General features: G+C 45.4%; 1 long non-coding RNA gene across 1 annotated transcript; it reads left to right on the top strand.

The window, feature by feature from the left end:
- Positions 1 to 10105: 10105 nt before the first annotated feature.
- LOC123619579 (uncharacterized) lies at positions 10106 to 15659 on the top strand. Its single transcript, XR_012509855.1, has 4 exons — positions 10106 to 10232; positions 10756 to 10967; positions 11413 to 11481; positions 11799 to 15659. It is a non-coding gene; the product is annotated as an uncharacterized LOC123619579 (long non-coding RNA).
- Positions 15660 to 19514: the final 3855 nt, after the last annotated feature.

The raw sequence follows: 19514 nt of genomic DNA, 5'->3' as shown, positions 1-19514 counted from the left end.
GTGGTCTATATTAACTCATAGATCCTCACAAAAACCCTGTTAGCTAGGACCCGTTATTAGCTCCATTTTAAAGCTGATGAAACACAAGCACAGAAGGTTTGGTAGCTTGCCTAAGATCACACACCTAGGCAGAGCTGGAGTTTGAACCTACATGGTCAGCTCCCAGTACGTGTTGTGCATGTCACCTCTGGCATACCAAGTAAACGATTTTACATTCTAGTGCGAAGGCTGTCTTAGTTCAGGCTGCTGTAACAAAACGCCACAGGCTGGATCGCTTAGAAACAGCAGAAATTTATTTCTCACAATTCTGATGGCTGGAAGTGCAAGATCTGGGTTGGGTTCTGGTGAGAACCTTCTTCTGGCTGCAGACTGCCGATTCTTACTCTGTCCTCCCATGGCAGGAGGAGACGTACTAGGTCTTTGGGGTCTATTTTATAAGGGTACTAATTCCATTCCTGAGGATTCCACCCTCATGATCTGAGCTCCTCCCCAGGCCCCCGCCTCCTCATACCAACACAGTGGGAGTTGGGACTTTGACATACAAATTTAGAGAAGGGACATTCTTTTTTATAAATTAATTAATTTATTGTTTAAATTGAAGTATAGTCAGTTTACAATGTTGTGTCAATTTCTGGTGCACAGCATAATAATTCAGTCATACATATGCATACATTTATTTGTTTTCATATTCTTTTTCATTAGAGGCTACTACAAGATATTGAATCTAGTTCCTTGTGCTATATAGAAGAAACTTGTTGTGTATCTATTTTATATATAGTAGTCAGTATCTGCAAATCTCAAACTCCCAGTTTATCCCTTCCCTTCCCCTTTCCCTACTGGTAACCGTAAGTTTGTTTTCTATGTCTGTGAGTCTGTTTCTGTTTTGTAAATAAGTTCATTTGTGTGTATTTAATTTTTTTTAGATTCCACATGTGAATGATATCATATGGTATTTTTCTTTCTCTTTCTGGCTTACTTCATTTAGAATGATGAAGAGAGGGGCCACTCTTGAAGGAGGTCATCGAGAGGCTGTGACTGTTGGTTGACCCGGGCAATAGGAGACTCCTTACCCTCTCCCCTGTCCATGGAATGTACATTTCACCCACTGTTCCTTCACGTAGAGCTGTTTTCAAGGACACAGCCTTGAGAGACCAATGTGTTGTTAAGACCATCCAGATGGTATGGTGACTGAACCCCATGAAGAGCGCCATATAAACTTTTAAGATTCTGGCAGGTGGGTATGGAGAAACACTCTTGTGCCTGCCCAAGGCAAGCCCGATATGTAAGTTCCCTTGCTTGTTAAACCAGCCACCTCCCCATCTGAAGTGGTCTGCCTCTTTCTTCCATCTCTCCTTGCCCTTCATGTATAGGGGCCAGTAACAAATTTCACTCAGGAAGCTCTGTGGCTGCAAACCAACAGTCACAAACACTCAGACTATGGTTAAGTCAAAATACTTCTCATGTAGAAACACATTCATAAGTATTAATGTCCATCAAGAGACTGTATCATAGTTTCCGTAATCACTTCCCCTACTTTTGGGTGTTTATTTTGTTTTTAAATTCTCACTTTTATAAACAAGGTGAGATAAATATCTTTGGACACAAAGTCTTTCTGTGGTTAGGATTCTTTCCCAGAAATGCAGATACAAGGTCAGAGGTAAGAACACATACTTGGCTCTGGATCCTATTACCCAGTGGTTTTCCAAACTGGCCCAATTTCTGTCAGGAGCCAGCAACTTCCTGACTCAGACCAGGATGTTCTGATACACTGGGGGGCTGGATGGTTCCCAGGAAACTCAATTTTTACCAACTGTCCTGGGGATTCTGATATTGTCCAATTTTGGAAATGTTTGATGTATCCGAGGGTCTTCCTTTTCCATGCAAATAGTTGAGGATTTTGTATGAGTTAACTCTTTGCCACCACCTTCAGGAACACATCCATAATAGTACCTCTGATTAAATAGAATTGGCTGCAAACACTAATTCATTCAACAAATTCAATGAACATATGTGAAAAGGTGATTTTAGGGGGCGATGTATGCTGTGAAAGTACCACAATGGAATCCCGTGATAGGCTGTGCTGTGGGGCTGCAGGCGTGGCACGTAGCTGGTGTCAGGAAGAGAGGACAAGAGAGGGAGGCCAGGACCAGATGATGCAGGGCTTGGCGGCCTCCAAAAGGAGTGACTGTGTTTACATTCGGGACACCACTTGTACCACTGGTAGGGATGGAGCCGGAGGTGACATGCCATGACGCATGCACTTAAAAGATCACGCCTGTCCTTGGGTGTAAAGGGAGAGGGAAGGGCAGGGCAGCAGCAGAGAGGCTTCTTAGGAAGCTCCTGCAACTCCAGGCAAGAGATGAGGTGGTTTGGCAGAGAGCAATGGTAATAGGGATGCAGAGAAATGAACTGATGCTAGCTGTATTGGGAGGCGGAGGCATGGGAACACTACAGAAGAACTGGTATCTCACATAGCATTAGCTAAGAGCAGACATCAAAGGTGCACTCGAGGGGTGCACTGAAGCAGAGGGTCTTGGAGTTGATCCTAGGGCTCTTATCACCCAGCCTTGTGACCTTGAACAAGTCGCTTTATTGCTCCTGGCCTCTCTTTCCACGGTTGAAATAAACATGTCTGGTCATTTCTAGCTGCAGCATTTTCCTACCAATTTTGGATGTCTTATTCTCTACCCCACTCCTCCTTTATTCAACAAATATTTATTGAAAGCCAGCACGGCACAGGCGGACCTTGTTTCATCAAACTTTGTTTACTGCACTTCACAGATAACTGTTTTTTATATATTGAAGTTTTGTGGCAACCCCGCGTCGAGCAAGCCTGTCAGCGCCTGTTTCCCATCGGGATTTGCTCACTTCATGTCTCTGTGTCACGTTTTGGTAATTCCCACAATATTTCAAACTTTTTCATTGTTATCGTATTTGTTACAGTGACCTTTAATGCTACTACTCCAACGTGCTGAAGGCTCAGAGGATGGTTAGCATTTTTTTAGCGATATATTATTTTTTAATTAAGGCATGTACATTGTCTTCTTAGACACAGTGCTGTATTGCACACTTAATAGACTGCAATATAGCATAAACAGAACCTTTATGGGCACTGGGAAACCAAAAATGTGTGTGGCTCGCTTTCTTACGATACTTCCTTCATTGTGGTGGTCTGGACCCAAATAGGCTTGATTGGCAGTCATGGGAAAGCTTCCCTGAAGAAGGGCATTTCGGCTGTGCTGTCTGGTGAGGGCACAGTCTGCTGAAGGCAAATCAAAACCCTCCTAGGCTGTGTTTTGTGAACTTTCACCCCGCAAGCCCAGTCACCTTTAGAGTCACCGGCTTGTGAGACGGAAGTGACTCCAGCCCAGGCCTGCCACAAGGGGCCACGTGGTCCCGGGGACAGTCTCTCCTGAGGTCGGCCAGTTCCAGCTCGACAAAGCCAAGCATTCTTCCTAGAACTGAATGTCATCGGGAGGCATATTCTGTCACCTGATGTCATGATACCCCAGAGCGAAGGAGGTATCTGGCACCTCATCGGGTCCCCCGGACTCTTTCTCTGCCTCCACCCAGGGCTCTGGGACAGAATGCCAACTGCTGAGCCTCCTGGGGCCAGATCTGGCCTGTCCACTTGGAAAGCAGGCACACTCCCCATTTTCAGCTTGAGGATTACATCAGGAATGAGTCTCTCTAGCACAAGGTAGAGAAAAGCGTTTCAAGTTGCCCCGGTTGTTTTGAAAGTGACTGATTACTCCCATTGCTCCATCCCCCCACACACACACATCCTTCCCCCATCCAACCATCACATGAAGACACTGAAGCGGGATCTTTGCTGGGCAAGCGTTTCCAGGATCTTGGGACTGGTGTCTTGTCTGCCTTAGCGGCAGGAGCCAGAGAATGATCACACTGTTTTCTTCCTCTTTGGAGGGTTCTAGGCAAACTCTCACTCTGGGTGAGGTCACCCACTTGCTGGGCACGGGTATTAGCATGCCTGGCAGCACTGCAGATGGAGAGGAATCCCTTTTGCGGGGGCTGGAGAGTCTCAGAGAAGACAGCTTGGGCTCTTCTCCGGGGCACTGTCCCAGTGCACCACGGAAAGCCCACAGCCCAGAAGAGGGCACCCTGTTCGCCGACTGGTTTTCTAATCAGGTATGCTGAGAGCATTTTAAAGATTCATCTTTATGGAATATTTCCATAACTCTGAATAAGAGCCCGTGGCCAGGCATCCTCCCCCAAGACAAGGCAGTGCAGTGTAACGCCCAGGTAAACAGATACTGCAGCCAGACTGCCTGAGTTCAAGTTTTAAACCTTGTGACTTCAGACAAATCCTCCTCTAAGTTTTGCTTTCCATATCTTTACATGGAACTGATAAGAGCACACTTCTCATAGGTTGTTGATTTTTCTAATTGAGATAAAGTTGAAATGCACCCTTATATTAGTTTCAGGTACACCTGTCATAGGCTTTTAATTAAAAAATAAGTGAACTGATGCAGGTAATGTGTGTAGCACAGCATCTGAGCTCAGTCATGGACGTCACATCATTACCAGACGTCCACAGGGAGCTACGCTTTCTGCTGTCGCCGCTACCCACTGAGGGATGGTCTGATCTCTAGGTGCTGAGCACAAGTGGCCACATGCTCAGTGGAGAGGTTTACAGATGGGAAGCTGGAGATCCATTGCCAATTCTCCCTGTGACCTTGGCCAAGACACTACATCCGAAGAGGAACAGAATGAAATAAAAAAAGGACTCTAAGATTCTCATTAGCGCTTCGTCATTTTTTTTAGGAGGGCTCAAATTAGTCAATGGGAAGAAGATAAAAGCTCCAAATCTGTGATGTGATTTTTCAGGGCATCCTGTTCCCTTTCAGCATCTTCTGTCCACAGGACCATTCTCATCTCCCCCCACCCCACCCACCAGCCACGCTTCCCCAGGTAGGAGGAGCACACCTGTTCATGGCAGAGTGTCCTCTACTGAACATAAGCGCTGTGGGTGACTCTGGAGATCGCATGTTCTGGCTTTCTCTCTTTGCAGGTGAAGAAACCGTGGTCCAAAGGCATGAAGAGATCCCCCTGCCAGCCTACAACTACGGGGCACAAAGCCCGGACTGGAGCCCTCTTTCTCTTCCTCTAAGTTTGCCACCTCCTGCTTCTCCTCATCCACCCAAGTAAGTATTAGGGGCACAAGGAAGGAGTGATGTCTGGCTCCTCATATGAAGAGACTTGCTGGGATCAGAATGGCCTCCAAAGAGGCCAAAGCACCAGAATCAGGAGGCCTGTTTTGCTTCCAGGGCTGGGCCAAGCTGGTTGTGTGTCTTGAGCCAACTCCCTAATTCCTCTGTGTCTTTTTCCTCGCCTCAACTCTGGCTGCAGTTTCAGCCTGCTTTTCCCCTACCTGACCAATCATGATGCAAAAAGGCCCTAAGGTGACAGCACCTTGTTTTAGACAGGAAGCCACTCAAAGGGATTATTCAGCCCCTCACTTCTCCGGGAATCCATGTGAAGCTCTAAGCCCAGTTCCCAGAGTATTATGCTCAGCTTTGGAGTTTTCTCTTCCAGTAAGTGAACAAAGCCCATTTAGAAACCCAAACCTACCCACCAGCCCCTGGGGTCCAGGCCGAACTCCTGCATTTGTGCAGCCCAGAGAGGAAGGCGCCTGCTGCTGGCTTGAATGGGCCCATTATGCAAGGTTGATTCCAGAGCAGAACACTGTGTCTTTGAGGGCCTGGCAGCAACTGGCCCTACCTGTTTAGAGTCAGTACATTCTGTTTGCTGGAGGGATGAAGGGAGCACAGGACACACACCACATCTCCTCATTGTAAATGCCATTTCAGGTTAATGATTACCACGTACAGTAGTACTGTAGTCAGACTCTGCACACACCGAGCGCCCTTCCCAAGGAGGCTGGCGGGCAGCGCATGAAGGGGGTCATTGTGCACGCTGGGTGAGGGAGGGAGAGGTGCCTACGGGTGCCAAGTGTGGTCTCCTAGCTCATACGCTCAGGAGCGGGGAGGCTGGGACACCGTGCACGTATTTTCTCATTTTATAAGGCAATCTGTTTACATCCACTGTTGACACTGGGGTATGGTTACTGAAGCTGGAATTTGTGTCATTCAGTAAAATACCCTATCAGACTAACCTGACATTACAGAACATCTACTTGATCCTACACACAAAAAAGTTCCCATCTTTGGTTAGAACTGGTTCTTTTGTAGCCAGAGCCATTCTCCTCCTGCCGGGGAGCTGTGTGGACCTGCCTGTAGACTGACAGTTGGGGGTGTTTCTAATCACCTGAATGACCGAAGTTGATGGCTCTCAGGCCCCAACCAGCCTCTTCTGTCTGCCAGAGAGAAAGCAAGAATGTTCCCCTCCTGATGTCTCAATTTACAGGCTTTTCACGTTGACAATTAGGCAAGGTTTGCCACCTGCACTCCTATTTAGAGGTTCCTCCCAAGAGAGCCCTGACATCGCCTTGAATCAGCACAGCTGTGACTCCACCTGTTTCCACAGCCACCTCCAGACAGAGGGGACTGGTCTCGGGCTAGAAGGCTATGACCTTGGTCAGTCTTATAGGTCAGCCAAACCAACTGGATGACTTGGCAGGACCAAGGAGATCCTTCTTCTCTAGGGAAGATATCCCCCAATGCCTGGAATTCCAACTTTAGTGCAAAATTACTTTGTGCCAAGCGTTGCCCTCTTTTGCAGTTTACACTTCAAGTCCAAGTAACTCCGGAAGAATAGGAATATAACTTTTTCTCACTGAAATACATTTATCAGACTGGGAAAGGTAGTGTGAAAATCTTGGGTGTTGGAGGTGGGGAAATGGGGGAAGGGAACTCAAGGAGCTTTGAAACAGGTTGAGGGCTAAAGAGGGATTGAGGCATCTGAGGCACAATGAGACTGTCTCCTGAGTAGCCAGAGTTACAGATTCTTGTTTCCTCTTCCCTCTTAAAATCCAAAACCAAATCCAAAAACACAGGCTTTCATGTGTACGAATTCATAATGGCTGCAGTGGACACTGTTGTTTGCCCATTCAGCAAACAACATTCCCCTTTCTTTTGGGAAACCTTCCTTCCATTCTTTGTCCATGTGGTTCAGATGAAGCTGACTTCACCCCTGTAAGCGTCATGTTGGCCTGGTCCATCAGATCACTGCATCCCACAGTCCCTTTGGCCATAGTTACTGTTACATGGATAGGCAGGCATACGGCCTGAGCTAAGCCAGTGAAGCTCAAATGTTGTGCTTTTGCTGAAACTATTGGAAAGGGGACCTATCTTTCTGCTGGTGGTATGACACTGATCAAATGTGGACCTAGATCAGCCAGTGGCCTTGAATGTGAAGAGCCTGCCTGGGATTGAAACCAATGCAAAGGAGTACAGAACTAGAACTTTGAGCGCCATGTTTGTATGATAGCATTCAAACACCTAGATCCAATTCCACCTGCAGGCAGAATAACCTCAGACTTTTTAGTTACATGAACCAAGAAATGTCCCCCTCTTCCTTACGCCGGTTTGAGTTTCCAATACAACAGAACCAGTTCTCAGTGGTGCACTGACTTTACCATACAGTTCACAAGGGTGCCATACATGTCCTCAGCTGCTGGCAGCACTCTTCTCTACCTGATTCTGCCACATTCCCGAGAACCCGGCTGAAACCTGGGCCTCGGTGTACCCATTAGCTAACTGGGGATAAAAATGGGGCAGATAGAAGGGAGGAAAAAAGAATTATTGACATGGAAGAACTTTGCTCTCTTTGAAAGAAACACACTGTAGAAATCCAGTCTTATGTTGTAGACCACATTTTGGCCTTGGGAGAACCTGGAGCTTTGCCACTCAAAGTGAGGTCCCTGGACCAGAAGTGGGAATCACCTGGAACTTGTTAGAACTACAGAATCTCATCTTCATCCCAGACCTACAGATCAGCATCTGCATTTTCATAAGGGCCTCAGGTGATTTGTGTACACATGAAAGGTAGGGCAACACTGCTCACCGAGACCTCAGAAGGCCAGGGCCCCAATAACACCTCTATGTATTTTATATGTGGGGTACCATGGATGATCTCAGTTAGAAGTAGTTTCATGCTGTCAAGTAGTTTGAAAAATACGTAACACTTCAATTTCTGCATTTCACAGAAGGGTAAGCTAAGGCTGAGAAAGGATGAATGACTCGTTCAGGATGAGAATCAGCTGCTCACTAAGGATGAAAGCAGGTATTCTGAAAACCTTTGTGACCTTGGGTGAAGATTTCTTCGATATGACACCAAAAGAATGATCTATTAAAAAATTTGTGATAAATTGAACCACATCCCAATTTAAAACGTCTGCCCCTCAAAGGATACTATTAAGAAAATAAAAAGACAAGCCACAGTCTGGTAGAAAACATTTGCAAAACACATACTTGATAAAAGACTTTTATTGTCTCAAGCTCAAAAATAAGAAAACAAACAACCCAATTAAAAATGGGGAAAATATTTGAATAGATACTTGACAAAAGAAGTTATAGGGACGGCAAATGACCACATAAAAAGATGCTCAACATTTTTAGTTATTAGGAAAATGCAAATAAAACCACAGTGAGATACCTGCACAGAGCTGCTACTGACAAAAACAAAAAACACAATATCAAGTGCATTGAGGAGGATGTGAAACATCTAAGGGGGTCATACATTGCCGGCAAGAACACAAAAAGGGAGCAGCCACTTTGGAAACAACGTGGTGGTTTCTGACAAATGTAAACATACACTTGTCATGGTGTGACCCAGGAATCCCACCCCTAGGTATTTACCCAAGAGAAAATTTTACATGCAAAACAAGTGTATGTGTGAATATTTATGGAGGCTTTAGTCACAATAGCTGAACCCTGGAAATAACCTAAATATCCTTCAACAGGTGAATGGATAAATAAAACTGTGGTTCATCCATAAAACAAAATCCCCCTCAGCAATAAAAAAGGAATAGAAAAAAAAAAGGGAATGTAGGTGAATCGCAAAAGCATTATGTTGAAGGAAGCTAGTCTCAAAAGGCTGTGTACTGTGTGATCCCACTTACATGACACTCTGCAAAAAGCAAAACCTCAGGCCCAAAAATCGGATCAGTGGCTGATCAGATGGGGGAGGTGCTGAGGTGCTGAGGTGGGGGAGGTGGTTGATTATTGAGGGTCTGTCTCAGTTTGCTAGGGCTGCCGTAACAAAAGTGCCACAAACTGGGTGGCTTAGACTGCAGAAACGTGTTGTTCTGCCATTCTCAAGACCTGAAGTCTGAGATCAGAGTGTTGGCAGTGTTGGTTCCTTCTGAGGGCTATGAGGGTAGGATCTGTTCCAGCCACCCTCCTTGACTGGTAGGTGGCCATTTTCATATTCTTATGGTATTGTGTGTGCGTGTGTGTGTGCATGTGTGTGGTGTGTGGCTCCAGATTTCCCCTTTTTATAAAGACACCAGTCATTTTGGATCAGGGCCCACTCTAATGGGCCTCACTTTAACTTGATCACCTCTGTAGGACCCTATCCCCAAATAAGGCCATATCCTGAGGTACTGAGGGTTAGGGGTTCACCATACAAATTTTGAAGGGACACAATTCAACCCAAAACAGGGGCACAAGGAAACTTCTGTAGAACAGAACTGTTCTACATCTTTTTTAGTGTATAGTTTTATGAGTTTTGACAAATGCTCGTGTATGTATGCATTTGTCAAAACTCATGAAACTATACACTAAAAAGGGTAAATTTTACTGCATGTAACGTAATTTTTAAACACTAAAAAATAAAGCATGTCTCCTGAATTTTTCTTCAAAAGATTATTACTCTTTCCAATCTCCTGTGCTGTCCTGACTGGACCATGTGTTCCAGCCACCTGTGATGGTAAAGGATTGTTCTTTTAGAACCCCAAGTAGGTCACCGTTTCAGAGAAAAAGGTTTTTTTTCCACTGTGTGAACTTATCTAAAGCAACATTCCATCAAAGCATAAAGATTCCATCTCATCAAATAGCACATTTAATGAATTGCCTTTCCTGAGCGGGATGAAGTAATCCAAAGGGAGGGCCAGCCAGGAAAATCTGGTTTGGGACCTGCCAAGGTTAGTTGGAGCTGAGCTCCGCTCGTGACAAATAGAAGCTGAGCATTTTGCCCACAAGCCTCTGGAGCCTCACCTGAGGCCACTCAGAGGACACCCACAGGAGAGGGAGACAAGCAATCAAACAGCCTGCCAGCTACACTCAGATGCACAGGAAAGAACCCACGAGGTGACCTCATCGTCACAGGAGGGGCGGGGTGGGTGGATTTGCTCCACGCACTTCATCTGAGCTGAGGCGGGGGTGGCGACGGGTGTAGGTTAGATATGCAGAGATGTTGCTTCATAACGGAGGAAAAATGTTCAAAGGGGCCAGAGATAACAAAGCTTGGAGCCCTCCCCCACCCTGTCCCTGGCACCTTCCCCTGCCCTCTGCTTTCTTATCTGTCTTATTCTGCCACCACCTGCCTTTTAGCCATCCTGCAGGTCACTGACTGGACCTGCTTAGGCCAAATGGAATCACTTGACCAGTAGTGAAAGCAGGAAGTCTTTGTTCTTTCCTCTCTTGCTCTGTGTGTGTGTGTGCGCGCGCGTGTGTGCGTGTGTAAAACCTAAGTCAAGATGTGCAGGGATAACCAGAGAAGAGACACCATGTTTCTGGAGGGATCCTGAATCTGCTACAGTGTCTGCTTCAGGAAAAGTGTTGCCTTTGTAGCCAGTGCCTCCGAACACCTTGCCCTCATCTGTCTGCACAGGGGTGGTGTGACTGAGACTGGAAACTGAGGCCAGCTGCTGCCGACAGGGAGCCAGCTGGAAAAGAGGGTGCTCAGAGCGAATCTTCTCAAGGGGACTGGTGGGAGCAGCCCCCAGATGCGGCTGAGGGGAAGGAGCCCGGAGCCACACGGCCGCGCACCTGCGGGGGGAGACTGCTGTCGGCATGTTGGCAGCTGCCAGGCCAGCCTCCGAGGTGTGTGACAACAGGGCTTGCTCTTTCCGGTTACCCATCAGAAATGAGCTCACTGTTTCGGTAACCTTCTCATCCTCCGCATTATCACAGGCGCTCTGTCTGGCTTCTATTTAGTCTGTCCCTGCTGTTTTGTCTCTTTGTGTTTTATGTCACATATATATTTTTTTCAGTCTCCTAAATTTTAGTTTTCTTAATTTTATTTCCTGAACGGAAACCCGAAGACCTTCCATTTCCATGGCTTTATTTTTCTCGTCTGTAAAATGGGGGTAGAGGAAGGGTGCTTCTTTCAGTCAGTTCTGTGTCCAAACAGCAGGAGATTTGGACTCAGAGGGTCTAGATTTCCATGGTTTTTCCCCCCACATATTTATAAAGACCAGTAGGGACTGTGTGCCCCCCATTGAGTCTTTACAGTAACACTATAAGGTATTATTTTATCTTTACATAGGAGATAACTGAGATGCAGAACTTAACAGACTCCCTCCACAACACATAGTTAGTCCAAGACGACAGACAGGTAGGTGGGATTTGAACACCAGGGTTCCTACTCTCTTTTATTTTTAGCTTTGTTGAGATATAACTGACATTTAACATTGTATTAGTCTAAGGTGTACAATGTGTTGGTCTGGTATGGTGTATATATTGTGAAATAATGACCACAATAAGGTTGGTTCACAATCTGTCACCTCACATAGTTACAGTTTTGTGTGTGTGGGAGAGACAATTTTAAAATCTACTGTCTTAGCAACTTTCAAACATACCACACACCATGGTTAGCAACAGTCACCATGCAGTATCTGGAAGAGTTCTCCTCTCTCCCTATGTTTATTGCAGTGTTATTCACCAGAGCTAAGACAGTGTCCATTGATGAATGAATGGATAAGAGAATGAGGTATGTATATACAGTGGAATATTATTCAGCCATGAAAAGAAGGAAATCCTGCCATTTGGGACAACATGGATAATCCTTGAGATCGTTATGCTATGTGAAGTAAGTCAGGCAGAGAAAACGAATACTGTATGATCTCCCTTACATGTGGAATCTAAAATAAATGAACTCATAGAAACAGAGAACAGATTGGTTGTTGCCAGAGGTGGAGGAGCCCGGGAGGGAGGGGTGAAGGAAAAGGTGAAAGAGGTCAAAAGCTACAGACTTCCTAGAGTCACACTCCTAACCAGTCCACTCCACTACTGCAAGGCCAGTTTTACATCTTTTTTGCTATGGGACAGCTGGTGCATCATTTGGACCCTCTGAGCTTAACTGTCCTCATTTGGCAAATGGAGAAAATTATAAGATTCTTGTCAGAAATAACAATTACCTATATGTGAAAGCACTCTAAGTGCTTATTTAGAGCACCCACAATGTCAGCCCTCCATAAAAGATCTTTTTTTTTTTAAAATGGAAGTACTAGGGATTGAACCCTGGGCCTGGTGCATCCTCTGAGCTACGCTGACCCCCAAGAGCTCTCTTTTGATTCTTTGCCTCTTCTCTTCCCTTGTTTCCATGTCGGTGGCCATTTGGATGACAATTACGCCGCCATTCCCTGAGCATTCCACACAACAGGTAAACATCTGGAGCACCGACTACATACTAGGCACTGCACTAAGCACCTTGCATGCTTTTGAAGGAGAGGAGAATTTTGCCACCCCGAAGTGTGTCCATTTGGCATAAGGATTACCTTGAACTGGTTATTTTAAAGAAATTGCAGACACAAGAGAAGCTCTGAAAACCAAGTAGAAGTTACCCTTTTGTAAAAGACACTTAGAAGCGAACTTGCCATTCGTAAGGGTGTATCCATCCTTCTCTGTTCCAGGAAGAGGAGGATGACTAAATCTCTGGAAACTCATATCAATGGAGAAGGCGATGACTTCAAAAAAAAAAAATCTGAATAACAACCTTACTCTCATCTACTTTGTTTTTCCTGGTCACCTCCCATAATTGACTCCCCCACCCCAAACAGCTTCCTTTGTCTTTAGCTGAACATAGTATTTAAGATGATGTCTCTGGCCATTTGGGGGAGTTTCTCAGTTTTCCTGGGTCCCTCCCATGTATACAGGAGGGGTACGTGTTATTGTACTTGTGTTTGTTTTTCTCGTGTTAATCTGTCTTTTTACTACAAGGGTGTCTCTGCCAAGAAACTTGAGGGTAAAGGGAAAATTATTTTTTCTCCCCTATGCTTTGCTTCCTCTGTCTTTAATCTCACAACAATCCTGGGAGGTAGGGGCTACAATTATCCCCATTTCACAGGTGAAGCTGAGACACAAAGAGGTTGAGTAACTCTCCCAAGTTCCCACAGCCAGTTAGGGGTGGAGCCAGTGCTCAGATGAGGTCAGTCTGACCCATTCTGTTACCGAACTGTGCTGTAGCACCAACTAAAGCACGAGGGTGAGGGTGGGGGAAGTTGTGTGGCCAATATTCGAGGCCTCTTGTAAGGTTTTCCCATGAGCAAAAACAAGAATCTAAGGTAGGGAAACAGTCTTAATTTTTTGAAACAAACAACCCTTTCGTCCTTTTCTGGTCATTTGAACTGTTAGTCAACAAGAGGAATTCTCTAAACATCCAGATACAAGCCAAGTAACTCCTACATGAAATTTTGTACACGCACATCCAGATGTGTAAAAATACGGAGAAGAAAATAAGCTAGTTGATTGCTCATAGCCTGTGGCCTATGTCTGAATAAAAAGCAAGGCTGTGAACGCCGCCGCCGCTGTGTTTAGATGTCAGCCCTTCACTTTCAGATCCCTCTTTAGCACTTTGTGTTGCCGGGGGAAAAGAGAAGCTCCTTAATAAATTGTTTCAGGTGGCAGAGTTTCTCTCAGCCTCTCTTTCCCATCCACCACCAACAACCTGAGTTACTGCATTCTGGAAAGGAAGGAGACAGAGCCAGGGGAGTGGCCCAGGACAGCGACAGGGTGGGCTCTGCTGGGCTCACAGACCCGGGATGCCAGGGAGTGGGGTGGTGGTAGGGGCAGATGTCACATACTTAGCAGTGAGACTCAGGGCCTGTCTCCGGCAGGGTCCAGCCCAAGACATAAGATAGATAACACCCAGCATCAGAGCCTGGCCTGCCTTCCCTAGAGGTCCCTCTCCATCCTCCTCTCTCCGTCCCACCTCCACACACTCTTTCACTAAGCATCCCATAAAGTCTTCCTCCCTACCAATTACTTTCTGCTAAGATGTTCATCTGTGAATTGATTTATGTGAAATAGCGACCTGACAGTGTTTGAATTTTAATAGAGGATTTCTGGAGACCCCAAAGAATTAATCACTGAATTACAGTTCCCCAGAGGGGAAGGGATGGAGCCATCAGCTAATCCAGGGGTTGTAGATTCACATGTCTCCAGGGACAGGCAGTAAATGCAGATGCAAGAAGCAGGCACCTGACAGTAGCGGGTGGTGAAAGATTGTGGCAGAGTAGAGAACCATGCCTGTCTAAAGGCATTTACATCCCAGCATTATAAAACATTCTGCAGGCAAAATAACAGAAAAACAAAGCAAAACAAACAAAAGCAGCTGCACCATAAATGCAATGTGGTATCCTAGCTTGGATCCTAGGACAGAAAAAGAACATCAGTGGAAAAACCAGTGAAATGCAAACAAAGCCTGTAGTTTAGATAATCGTGCTGGATCAACGTTAATTACGTGAATGTATCATATTTGTGTAAGACACAAATATTAGAGGGAGTTGGGCAGGCGGGAATTCTCTGTATTATCTTTGCAACATTTTTATGAATCTAAAAGTATTCCAAAGTGATAAGTTTACTCAAAAAAAAAAAAAACCCCAAACCCAGCTACATCCATAAGTGGGATCTGTGGTAACAGAAGCTATCACTTACTCAGATATGAGGGTTACTATGTCTTTGAGCTTTGTATATACTAGTCCACTTAATCCTCATGACAATTCTATCAGGTAAATACAAGTTTTAGCCTCCTTTTACCAATAAGGAAACCAAGGCGCAGACAAGTACTTGCTCAAGGTCACAGTTACTATGTGGTGAAACAGCACTTCCAATCCAAACGCACAGGATTTTTTCCTACACCAGCCCGCTCCTGGGATGTAACACACGTCTGTCAGGCTCTAGATGTCAACCTGTAACCAGGAGGCAGGATGGGGACCACAGTGAGATGAGTGAGACACCTCCTTGAGTGGGAAGTCTAAGGGCACTTCCACTTCACACCCACCTTGCATCATTAGGATGGTTTCTATCAAGAAACGTGGAAAGGAAAAGGAAAAGAAAAGAAAAATTGTCAGCAAGGATAAGAAGCTGGACCTTTGTGTACTGTTGATGGGAATGTAAAATGGTGCAGCCACTATGGAAAACAACATATTTCCTCAAGAAATTAAAAATAGAATTACCATATGATTCAGCAATCCCATTTCTAGGTATAAACCAAAAAGAATTGAAAGTAGGGTCTCAAACAGGTATTTGCACACCTATGTTTATTGCAGTATTATTCCCAATAACTAAAAGGTGGAAGCAACCCAAGTGTCTGTGGATGGATGAATGGATAAGCAAAATGTGATCCATCCATACAATAGAATATTATTCAGTCTTAAAAAGGAAGGAAATTCTTATGCATGCTACAATGTGGATGAGCCTTGAGGACATTACGTTAAGTGAAATAAGTCAGTCATAAAAAGGCAAATGTTGTATGATTCCGCTTATGTGAAGTATCTAGAGTTGCAAATTTATAGAAACAGAAAGTAAAATGGTGGTTGCCAGGAGCTGAGGGAGGGGGGAATGGGGAGCTATTGTTTAATAGGTATAGAGTTTCAGTTTGGGAAGATGGATGGTGTTGGAGATGGTTCTATAACAATGTGAATGTATGTAATACCACTGTACTGTACACTTAAAAACAGTTAGGATGGTAACTTTTATGTTAGGCGTGTTTTACCACAATTAAATATAAAATAAGTGAAATAAAATAAAAATGTAAGGGGCCCTAAAATTTTCAGTCATTAAGATAATCTTCTAATGCAATATTTTTAAAAAATCAAAATTAATGCAAAAAAAATCACAAGTTAAAAATACGAAAATTTTAATAAAGACAGGATCAGGTATGGTGTCCTATCAAGTTATATTGGGGTCTAAGGCAAGAAGAAATATGGGTGACACTGATCCTGAAGGACACCCCCACCCCTCCTTGAGCTCCTATGGGAGTCTTAGGGGTAATGGGGCATGGAGTGTGCATTGAAAAATCTCCCTTGATGATACTGATATTCAGCATTCCCTGCCCCATTCCCATCTGCCCCACTCTACCAAAAAAAAAAAAAAAAGAAAGAAAAGAAAAAGAAAAAAGAAAAGGAAAATTTCAGCATGGACTGGAGGAAACTGAGACCCAAGGCTGTTAACTTTCACTTACTGGAGGTCCCCACAAATGAATTCATGGTGGACGGTCTGGGAGCTCAGTAGCCTGAGAAGGAGGCGTCTGGGGGCTGGATGCCCTGGTGCTCCGTTCCAGGGAAGTTCTGCCTTGGGGACCCTGTGACCCAGGCTTTGAGGAGCTCATTAAGACGCCAAGCCTATACATGTGTGGCCAGGTCTTTTGGACATGTTGTTATCCCCCAGCTCCAGGCTGATTTTAAAATGTGTTTCAGACCTAACTATCCAGCACCCTGCTACCCTTTGCCAACTCCCTTGGGAGTTACAGCTGGGGAGGCAGCAGCAGGACAAGTTTCTGCAGCAACACCTGGGGTTTAGGTACCGCCATTAGCAATGCAAATGCCGGGGAGTGTCAGCTGATTTATTAAATGGAGCCTTTGGCACGTCTTCTTCCCCCACTCAGGATCATCTGTCATCCCCTCGTCAGCCCTGGGAGCCGGGTGGATGGGCTGCATGTGCTAACCCAGCTCAATTAATATTGTCTCAAGGCTCAGGATTTATGGAGGCTTATTTCTTAATTTTTGGATCCCAGTGATTAGAGTCATGAGATCCTGTCAGTAGCCTCCTAGGCTCCCTTGATGTGATTTTCCGTTCTCTTTACCAGGGAGCAGACAACTCATTTCCTTCTTTCTCAGCCTGCAGGGTATGGCCCTGTCCGCCAGCCCCTCCAGCCACACTGTGTCTCCAGCCCCTCCAGCCACACTGCTCCCTCACCTTGGGGCCTTTGCTGATGCGGCTCCTTCCACCTGACACATCTTTTCTCTTCCTCCTCTTTTCTGTGCCCCAGTGCCTGGGCTATTTCCATTGTTCAGTGATTCTCAACCTGGGGGGCGGTTTTGCCCTACCCAGGACATCTGAGAGTGTCTGGAGACATTGTGATTGTCACAACCGGTGCGTGAGGGGTGGTGCTACTGACAGCGAATGAGTAGAGGTCAAGGCTGCCGCTAAAGGTTGTACAGTGGACAGGTCAGCCCCCCACAAGGAAGAATTATCTGGCCCCAAGTGTCAGTAGTCCTGAGGTTGAGAAACACTGGCCCAGTTAACCAGATCCATTAGCTGGAGCTCTAGCATCACTTCCTCCCCTGGGGAAGCCATGTCTGACCAAGCTTTCCTGCCATCCTCACCCCACCTCCAACCCCACCCCAAGTGCACAGCAGGCTATGCCATATTCTGGGCATGCCCCCTTCTTTCCTTTAGAGTATTTACTGTAATTTGTTGATGTATTTCTGTGCTTCTGTTTGATTAATGCCTACTCCCAGGCTGCAGAAGCTTGGGGATCTCGTCTGTGCTCACTCACCTTTGCATCCCCAGTGCAGAGCAGATTGCTGGAGGCATAGTAGATTCTGTGGCATCTACTGGGTGAACCAATGGATGTACTCTTTCCATGTTCCCTATGGAGGGCCCTCCACGTTTAAGGCAGCCCCTAGGAACTACTGGACTGAAATAGCTGGGAAAGGGCTCAGCCTGTGTGCACCCCAGGAGCTGAGAATGAGGGCTGAACAGATCCTCATTAAGTCTCTCCCTCACCCCCCCTCCCTCCCAATAAACAAATATTTATTAAGCATCTACTGATTATCAGGAACTCTTAGGTTTCAAATATACAACGATGAACAAGACGGACACAGAACTTGCCTTCATTGGTCATTAGCCTTCTGAGAAGACAGTTGTTAAACAAGTTACCATGAGTGTGATGAACGTCCCAAAGGGGAAGGAAGTGGGGCTGTGAGTGCCTATGTCAGGAGAATCTGAACTGGGTGGGAAGGGTCAGGTAAAGACTCCCTTTTCTTCTTCCTCCTCCTTGCAGTCCTCCCACCAGACCTCTGTTCCTGTCTCTGGGCTGGAATGAACATGAATCATGTGTTAAATTATAAGCCTTGGGAATTATCTGCAAAGCGTGTAGGCATAGCCTGGGGTGCACAAGACAACTGCCGGGTGTAAATAGGAAACGTTAGAGCTCTTTATATTTATTTTCACCTCACCCTTGTTTGAGTTTTAATTTGGAGGTATATTTGATAATGTACATAATTGTCTTTGATTGGGTCCCCGGAAGCAGACTCAGAAATGTAAAGCGACATGCAGGTTTACCGGGGAGTGGTCTCAGGTGATACACTTGTAAGAAGTCGGGAAGGCAGGATTGGGCAGGGGGGATGCTGACCTGAGTGCACATGTGATGGAGGTCTTCACCATGACACAGGGAGCTCTGGAGCTGGGAGGGCCCTGAGAGGGTCCTGAATTAAGGCAAAGAAGTTGGGCTTTTGCACCACCATCAATCACTGGTCTCCTCTTGGGGATGGCATGACCTTGGATGAGCAGTTTCCCTCAGCCAAGGGCAGTTTCAAGTGAGGAACGCAGCTGTGAGTCTTCAGCAACTGATCTTCCCACGTCTACGAGATGGAGGCATCGGCTCTGAAGAGGGGATCTGGGCAGGTCGCTGCACCACCCACCACAAAAATCTACTCATACAGCAATATGTGTGAACTTCACACACACACACACATACAGACAGACACAGACACAAACACACAGACACACACTCATGCTTTGGGGATTGTGTGCCCCCAAACTTTGTGTTATGCTGATAGGGTCATGCCACCCAGAAAGTTTGAAGACCACTGATTTAGAGTAGGGGGTACCCAATTGATAAAAGGACCCCTTTCTTTTTTTTTTTTTTTTTTTTAATCAATTTACCCCTACACTTCTAAAAGTTCCTCTCAAACTGCTGTGATAAGTAATGCATTACTTCTCCATCTTGAAATTAACAAAAGATGGCAATAACTCTGGGTGATAGAAACCAAGAGAGGGAACACCAAAAGTCATCTGATTTGGACTTCTGATGTAACTAAATTTTAGTTAATACAATGGTTAAGAGTCTGGGTTTGGAGCCTGGCTTATCTGTGTCCAGATACCAACCAGTTCTACTACTTACTATGTGAACTTGAGTAAGCTAGTCAATTTGCCTCATTCCTGTTTCCTCATCTACAAAATGAGAGTAACATAGCACCTACTTCATGGGAATATTGTAAGGATTAAATGAAAGACTAATGTACTCAAAGTGCTTAGGACAAAGTCTGAGACACAGCAAACACTCAACAGATGTTAATCATATTAACCTGCATGATTTCCTTCTCAGGGAAATGGAGAATTTTTGGCTTTTCAAACTACTGT

Source organism: Camelus bactrianus, chromosome 10 (genome assembly GCF_048773025.1).
Source record: "Camelus bactrianus isolate YW-2024 breed Bactrian camel chromosome 10, ASM4877302v1, whole genome shotgun sequence".
NCBI classification, from domain to species: domain Eukaryota; kingdom Metazoa; phylum Chordata; class Mammalia; order Artiodactyla; family Camelidae; genus Camelus; species Camelus bactrianus.
The sequence above is the reverse complement of the archived record's forward strand: the minus strand, read 5'-3'. Positions and strand labels throughout refer to the sequence as shown.